The sequence below is a fragment of the Lepeophtheirus salmonis genome, chromosome 11, assembly GCF_016086655.4.
Source record: "Lepeophtheirus salmonis chromosome 11, UVic_Lsal_1.4, whole genome shotgun sequence".
Taxonomy (NCBI): domain Eukaryota; kingdom Metazoa; phylum Arthropoda; class Copepoda; order Siphonostomatoida; family Caligidae; genus Lepeophtheirus; species Lepeophtheirus salmonis.
The window spans coordinates 3409069-3417868 of record NC_052141.2 but is presented as its reverse complement, the minus strand read 5'-3'; the positions used below and the strand labels follow the sequence as shown (position 1 = coordinate 3417868).

Below are 8800 nucleotides of genomic sequence, written 5' to 3'. Positions count from 1 at the left end.
TAGATATGGCATCAGACTTCATGTCGTGTTTTTTTATTTTTTTAAAGAAACTTTTTGTTTTTGATATCGCTATAAAAAATAGACGGATGGATATTTTTCAATAATTTTTTTTATTTGAAAGCCTCAACATTCCGGTTAATAATGAAATACCACTTCATTCCTATGGCCGCCGTGCCTGGCCTTACAGTAGCTCATTCTGTCGACCCAATTTTTCAATACATTTTTGATTGTGTGAGCTTCAATAGCTGCAATGGCAACTCTAATTTCGTGTTTCAAATCGTCAATCGTCTCTGGATGGTTGGCGTAACATTTATCCTTGACGGTTCCCCACAAAAAATAGTCCAACGGAGTCAAATTGCAGCTACAAGGTGGCCAGTTGACGTTGCCGTTTCGGCTTATGATGCGATTGTCGAAGACAGTGCGCAAAAGATCCACTGTAACGTTGGCTGTGTGGCACGTAGCGCCATCCTGTCGGAACCAAATGTCGTCGATGTCTTCCTTTTCTATTTGGGGAAACAAAAAAACTTTCAAGATGGCCCGATAGCGCTCACCATTGACCGTAACGACAGCTCCTTGCTCGTTTTCTCGTTTTTCGCTTTCAGCAACAGCAGCAATGTTTTCGATTGATCGCACTGGACGAACATGGGAACGCGTTGTTTTATTCATTGACGAACCAGTTTCGCGCACATGCTTCACAAATTTATCCACAATTGGCCTGGAAAGCGCTTTATTTCGACCGATGTAATTTTCTTGCAGTTTCGTTAGAAGATCCCAATTTTCTTTGAGCGTAAACTTAACCATTTTGTAAACCGAAGACCTTTTAAAAAATATTAGACACAATGAGAATGCTACTACAGCTGTCAAACGTCAAAAAAAGTGGTAGTTTAAAATGCAACTGCTAGATGGGCCACCCGTTATAAGTAAGTGTAAGTGAACTTCTCTTGTTATTTTTTTATCTAATACCTAAATGGACCTCCTCTATAATAAATGTTAATAATTGGAGCACAAAATATAATTTTATCATATTCTAAATGAATTATGGGCCTCCTTATTTAATGAATATTATCAAATATTTGCACTTCTATCCTCCCGAACTACTCCACATGAATTCAAATTTTTATGTAAAATTATAAACATATTATATTTTTACTTTGACTTAAAAAAAATAATTTTGCTGAACTTTACCAAGATCCATACCATTGTTTCAAATAAAAAGTATAAAATATCGGGATTGTTGCAAGATTGTTTGAATTCAATTTGTAATTTTGAAACTTTAGTAAGGTCATTTTTAAGAACAGCGGTACGCAAAGAGACTACGACGTTGAGTAGTAAATCATGAACAATTGTATTCCTTTTTGGTACCAGGAGTCCGCAAAGAGAGGTACTATACAACTGCTGTTCTAGTGTTGATGATTTAAATAAATTAGTATAAATATTTTGAGTGTTTGGTATATCAATGATTCGGAAAGACATTTCAAACAAACTTTATCATGTTTGAAGATTGACTTTCAATTCAAAGTTAATGTGCTTGATCGTATTTTTCTCATGAAATCTACAGTATACCCGTCATTTATATTAAGATTCTAAATGAATGGTTACTTATTGAAAGTTGCCTCATGTACAGTTATGGTTGGATAAACACAATTTCTTTAATGTTTATTTTTACTAATATGTCAAGGTCGGCCGTGTGGCCTAATGGATAAGGCATCAGACTTCGAATCTGAGGATTGCAGGTTCGAGTCCTGTCACGGTCGTATAATTTTTTTTTTTGTGTTGGCCATCTAATTATGAATGTGATTAAATCTTAAAACTATTTAATTTTAAATTCCTTACAAGATTATTCGTTGAAAAAAGAAAGACGATGATGAAGGCGTAAGATATGTTCTTATTATTGCTAATAAAAAGAAATTTATCTTTAAACTTAAAATGTTTAAATATCTGTATTTTAAATGTGTAGTTGTTTGTTTTAGGAGGTAATTATATTGCTAGTACTTTTTTGTGTCTAATTTTGGGGACAAAAAACTCGCAAAATTCAAAAAAAGAAAAAAATTATTTTAAAAATAAATTAGATAAATATTATGAACTTTGTCTTAGCGATCCCTATTATCAGTGATGAAAAAAATATGATAATGAAATGATATGATAATATTCAAAAGTACTAAAAAGAACTCAAAGGACTTCTTCAAAACTCAATCAAAAGAGTCTTGGAACGGAGGGGATGGTTTTCTACCTCCATCCACTATTTTTATGGCCTCTGGACAATCTGGTGTTAAACCCCAAGATCTCTAGCTGGGCCCTTATGGACTTGAGGTGATTGGCTTGGCCTGTTTTCTTTAACTCCTCCGGATCCAGTTTGACCTTTTTGATAGAGACCTTCTTCCTCTTCGACGTTCCAGACTTGCTGACGGTGTAAACAGATCACAATCACGTTCAAGTGTTATTTTCTCGACTTGTAGGTAAGTTAGCTAGCTCCAATTTGTTCAGTTTTGTAATTAATTGTTTATGGTTTAATATATCGAATTATCAATTAATTTCAATCACTCAACATTAATTAATTATCGTTTAGTAAGTGTTCATATTTCAATGGACCATACGGTACTTCGATGTCCTGTCTTCAAAAATTAAATCATGGTAATAATTATAATTTTTGGGCCGAGTCTGAATTTTATGAAATGGTCATTGCTTAAGATATAGGTTTTTAAGTTTAAAATTAGACTAAGAAGTTTATCATTGGGTAAGTAAAATGGTCCAGTTATTATTGTTTTTTCTCTAATACCCAATTGGACTTCCTCCATAATAAATGTTAATAATTAGAACAAAATATATAATTTTATCAAATCATAAATGAATTATGGGCCTCCTAGTTTTGATGGCTCGATGATCAATATAAAATATATGCACCTCTATTCACCTTAACTACGCGGGAGCGTCCACAGGGGCTTGCCTATATCCCTCACCCCAATTAAGGATTTGTCACTTTACTAAAAAATTCCAATATTAGAATTTTTTTTGCAAAAAAATCAATATTTGAAATTAAATGTAAATTTTCAAAAAAAATTCACTCAACATTAATTAATTATCATATTAGTAAGTGTTCATATTTCAATGGACCATACGGTACTTCGATGTCCTGTCTTCAAAAATTAAATCATGGTAATAATTATAATTTTTGGGCCGAGACTGAATTTTATGAAATGGCCATTGCTTAAGAATTTTTTTTAAAAATCCAATTTGTTTTTTTAAATTTTTTTCCCGAATGATATTTTTTGGGTGAAAACGGCATCAATTCATCTATAGGGATAAATCCCTTCCAGCCCATTTCTATACACGGCCATAGGCAATAGATTATGAAAATAAAATGAAACACTCATCGGATAATCAAAACAGGAAAAAATATCATAAGCGTTTGGTCTTATTTTACACAACTCTATCCATGGGTTTCAAAACTTTTTGCAGTGTGTATTATCTGAAAAAATATAAATATTCCCAAATTTTTAACAGAATTTTTAAATAAAACGACCAAGTTTTTTTTTTTTGGAAACATTAATTTTATTTATATCATTATTTGAAAAAAATGCTTTTTAATTATGAGTCTTATTTTTATTTTAATTCTGTTAATAAATATTGTATATTTTGAAAACATGATTTATTTCATTGCAAAATCCCTGTCACAAAATTTAACAAGTTTTACTAATCACACAAACTTCACCTTTTTACAAAAGTAGATTCTAAGTATAATATTCATTTTTCTTTTTATTAATAGAGAATTTTTTCAAAATTTATGACTGAAAAAAATGGCAATTTTTTAAAAAATTCATCTTAATATTAACACTCTTTGCTCAAAATAAAACGTTTTACTTTTAATGATAGGATGGCGGTGTGGCCTAATGGATAAGGCGTTAGACTTCGAATCTGAGGATTGCAGGTTGAGTACTGTCACGGTCGTAACTTTATTTAGTGAATTATTGTATGGGAGTTTGCTATTTGTAGGTTTGTAAATTGCAAGCATTTTTAGTATTGAAAAAAAAATATATATATCAGGTTAAGTTATATTACTGGGCGCCCGCAGGATTATTCAAAAATCCAGAGCTGTTCACCAAAAAATTATATTTTTTGCTACAAAATTTCAAAAGTGTATTGTTGGTCACAAAAATTCAATTTTTTCACAAAATTTCAAAATGTAATTTAATCTAAAAAAATTCAGAAATCCACAGCTATTACTAAAATATTTAATTTTTTTTTTTTAAATCCATAGATATTCAGAGATTTTTTTTGTTTTTTTTTCCAAAATCTGCAGTTATTTTTCTGAATTTTTTTTTTAGAAATCCTTTGCTGTTTATCAAAATTATAAATATGAAATTTTTTGGAAAAAAAATTCAAGGACCCACAGCTATTCACATAAAATTTCAAATATTAAATTTTTGGATAAAATTTCAAAAATCGATAGCTATTCACAGAATATTAGAATAATTAAAAATAAAATTTAAAATTTTTTTGGAAAAATAAATGGAGATTTTTTTTAAAGGAAATATGTATTTTTTTTTTTTTTTTTTTTTGAGGGGGGAGGGGCTACCGCTCCTCTAGACCACCCCCTGTGGACAATCCTGATAAGCGAAAAGAAAATGTATATTTAAAGATAATGTTTACCTTCGGTTTTCATGAAAATTAAAACGATGTATTCTTCATATTTTCCTCGAATTCTTGGTAACCCCAAGATTTATGTTTATGAAAGTGTCCTCATTAGATTTAACTGACAAAACTCTATCAGAAAAAAAAAGAAACCCCTTTAGATGTTTTCTAAATACAAACGTGTTGCAGACATTATTGTATGCCTCCGTCCCAGGCACACGTCCAAGGACGCAAATAACTATGTTATTTGGAATACTTTGTGTGTACCGTCTTGGAGAAAAAAAGTCCAATAAATGTGCACATAAAACTATTGATTCCTAATCGGCTTTCATTCTAGAGGCAGAGGCCAACATGGACGAGGAGTGTCTCATCAAGACCTGTTGCCTGGTTCAGGGCCAGGTTGGAGGCTTTGGTTGGAGCTGTGATTGGTTGGGTTGAGTGATTTACTTCACTATGGATCCCTACGCATGTAAGATCAAAATATTTGTGAATTACATTATATTTAATTTTTTCCAGGATTTAAAAACCCACCCCTTTATATCTATCAAAGTATGTGACTTCCAGATTCAGGACTCTGATTTAAAATTCCAGTTAGACTCGGAAATTGAACTTGAATTTCAGTGAGACTCGGGACTCGGCCTTGAAGTTCAAGTTGTACTTGGACTCGTCCACACATCTGCTGAGATAACTCATCATCAAATCCTCAGTGTAGCTCTCCATTGTCAATGATTCCACACACTCTACATATACTGAGATCTTCAGTCCTCAAGAATAACAGAATAACAGCGTTAAAAAATAACAAATAGTGTTCATATTGTCAACAATAAAAAAAATTGCACACTAAAAATGCTTAACATTTACAATACAAGATTCTTTGTCTGGAAACAAGGTTAATAGAAATACAAGGTTAGACCATTATGTAATCAGGATGCTAGGATTTTCAATCTGATGTATTGCACCAACTGTTTGGCAAGACAGGCAGATTGACAAAGCACGCAACCTCTCATAGTATATGACGTCACTATTGCAAGAATTTTCAATATAACGCATCGTACCAACTGCTGGGCAAGAAAAACAGATTTTGACAAAGCACTCAACCACTCATCTACTATGACGTCAATATTAAAAGCGTGCTTGAAGTCAAACATAAGTCCTAAACGCGCAATGGTATAACTTTGTATTTCTATTAGGCTTGTTCTGGGAAGAAATATGAAGATTTAAGGTTATATATTTAAGAATTGTTTACAGGATTAACATTGACGGCCTTGTGGCCAAATGGATAAGGCAATTGACTTTGAATCTATGGATTTCAGATTCGAGTCCTTTCACGATCGCTAATATTTTAATTCAACCATCTTCATACTATAGAAGGGGGTCTTAACCTTTTTTCTCCAATTCTCCACTTTTTAATAATCCACTCTCCATTTCCATCCAGACCATCTGTCTTTGACAAAATGATTCTATCACATGTAGTACATAAGTACGTTAATACTTTATCTTTAACCTGTGTCCCGTTTTGCACCTTTTATTTTATTTATTTATATAAATATTATATTTTTACTAAGAGTTATCACATGGAAATACATATGAAAAGATTCGTAAGTATTTTCCTCAATTTATTTGGCCCATATGCCGGGTCGTGCGAACTGGATGTACCACTAATCAACATGAGCAAACTTTTGCTCCTCCTGATTCTCAATTAAGACAGACGTGATAGATAAATTAAAGACATTTAATAAGCACACAATGACAGATATTATTTATGAATTTGAACTCCATTGCTCTCAATGACAGCCTTCAAGCGGCCACGGTAGGTGGAACATACTTTGCCAATGTAGTCCCTTCTCATGAGCTTCCACTCCTTCTCATGCGTCAGGCGCCTTCCGCCACTCACTTTTCCCTGCGCCTTCACAAATCTTAACCCTTAAAATCCAATAGTCATCAGAACACGCCCCCAATAAATGAAATAACTATGAAAACGCATACTTTATAATGGGAGTTTTCAGGGAGCCGCTGATGACATTTGTAAGCGAACAGTGTTGTAACTTATATTCAAATATATCTTACAATAACTCATATATTGGTGGTTTTTGATATTAAAATAGTCTGTAGATGGTTGTGATTTGAAATTTGGTTGAAAATGGCGAAATTTTGAAGTAGTGGTTCTTCTATCCGACTGGCTAATCTCCCCTTTTGGCAACTCCGTCATTCCCCACCAGTGGTAAATTCCCCAAAGTTTCAAAACTACTGTACTATAGGTTTTTTAAGTTTAAAATTAGACTAAGAAGTTTATCATTGGGTAAGTAAAATGGTCCAGTTATTATTGTTTTTTCTCTAATACCCAATTGGACTTCCTCCATAATAAATGTTAATAATCAGAACAAAATATATAATTTTATCATATCATAAATGAATTATGGGCCTCCTAGTTTTGATGGCTCGATGATCAATATAAAATATATGCACCTCTATTCACCTTAACTACGCGGGAGCGTCCGCAGGGGCTTGCCTATAGCCCCCACCCCAATTAAGGATTTTTCACTTTTCTAAAAAATTCCAATATTAGAATTTTTTTTGCAAAAAAATCAATATTTGAAATTAAATGTAAATTTTCAAAAAAAATAAATTCTAAAATTTAATTTTCTGTTAAAGGCTATGAATTTGATGAAATTTTTCTTAACAAAATTTTATATTTTAAATTTTATTTTTGAATTTTATTTCATTAACTTAAATTTTCAATATAAAAAAAGTGGATTTTTGAACTTTTTTTCTAAAAAATTTAATATATGTAATTTTTTTTCATAAAGATTGATTTGTGATTCATATTTGAAATTTAATTTGTGAAATTGTTTTTCCAAAAATTTACTCGCTCAAATTTTTTTTCGAAAAAGGATTTTTTTTTCTAAAATATTCCAAAAACTAAGCCTCTCTCCCCCCCCCCTGCATTTTTTATAACAAATTAAAAATTAATAAATAATTCTTTATCATTCTGAATTTAAAAAATATTTACGCTTTAAAAAGGAATTTAAAATGTTCATTAGATTTTCATTTTAATTGTAAAATAATCAACTACACTTATTTTTTAATTTTATATTACTTAAAAACAGTTGGATCCCTTTTTGGTACCAGCAGTCTGCAAGGGGAGGTTTTAGCGATAATTATTTAAATCAGTAGATCAATGATTCGGAAAGACATTTCAAACAAACTTTATCATGTTTGAAGATTGACTTTCAATTCAAAGTTAATGTGCTTGATCGTATTTTTCTCCTGAAATCTACAATGTACCCGTCATTTATATGAAGATTCCAAATGAATGGTTACTTATTGAAAGTTGGCCAATGTACAGTTGTGGTTGGATAAACAGGATATCTTAATTCTTTATTTTTCTGCATCTTTCAAGGTCGGCCGTGTGGCCTAATGGATAAGGCATCAGACTTCGAATCTGAGGATTGCAGGTTCGAGTCCTGTCACGGTCGTGTTATTTTTTCTTGTTTTTTTTGTTTGGCCATCTAATTATGAATGTGATTAAATCTTAAAATTATTTATTTTTAAATTCCTCACAAGATTATAGGTTAAAAAAAAAAGAAGATGATGAAGGCGTAAGATATGTTATTATTATTGCTAATAAAAAGAGAGTTATCTTTAAACTTAAAATGTTTAAATATCTGTATTTTAAATGTTTAGTTAAGATTCATTTGTGGGGACAAAATATCAAAAAGGAAAAATGTTTCTTTTAAAAATAAATTAGATAAATATTATGATGAACTTTGTCTCGGCTATCATCAGTATGAGGAATGAAAAATATATGACATTGAAAGAATGTATTGTTCTAGTTGCTACCTGGGAAGCTGTTATCCTTATTTGTATACTGTTGAAGAGATAAATCTAAAGTAATCACAAGTGTATGAAAGACGAAGATTAACACTGAGGATTTGTTCGGGAGTTATAAGTTAAAGTCCTTGTTGGAATTGGAGGATAATTAAGGATAGAGGTCGTTGTAATTCCTGACTATATCATTGTTAGATATTGTGTGGGACCTGTGTTTTTATTTCCTTCCTTTTACGACTGATTGAGGCTGATCTAATAAAGTCTCATGACATTCAAGCTGTTTTTCTCCAAAACATTCTTCAAATTGTGATGATTACTACTGGTGATGGAACGATTCACAAAA

General features: G+C 31.5%; 2 non-coding genes across 2 annotated transcripts; both read left to right on the top strand.

Moving 5' to 3' along the window:
* Positions 1 to 1681: 1681 nt before the first annotated feature.
* On the top strand, positions 1682 to 1754 carry TRNAR-UCG (transfer RNA arginine (anticodon UCG)). Its single transcript has one exon. It is a non-coding gene; the product is annotated as a tRNA-Arg (tRNA).
* Positions 1755 to 8032: 6278 nt separating this feature from the next.
* TRNAR-UCG (transfer RNA arginine (anticodon UCG)) lies at positions 8033 to 8105 on the top strand. Its single transcript has one exon. It is a non-coding gene; the product is annotated as a tRNA-Arg (tRNA).
* Positions 8106 to 8800: the final 695 nt, after the last annotated feature.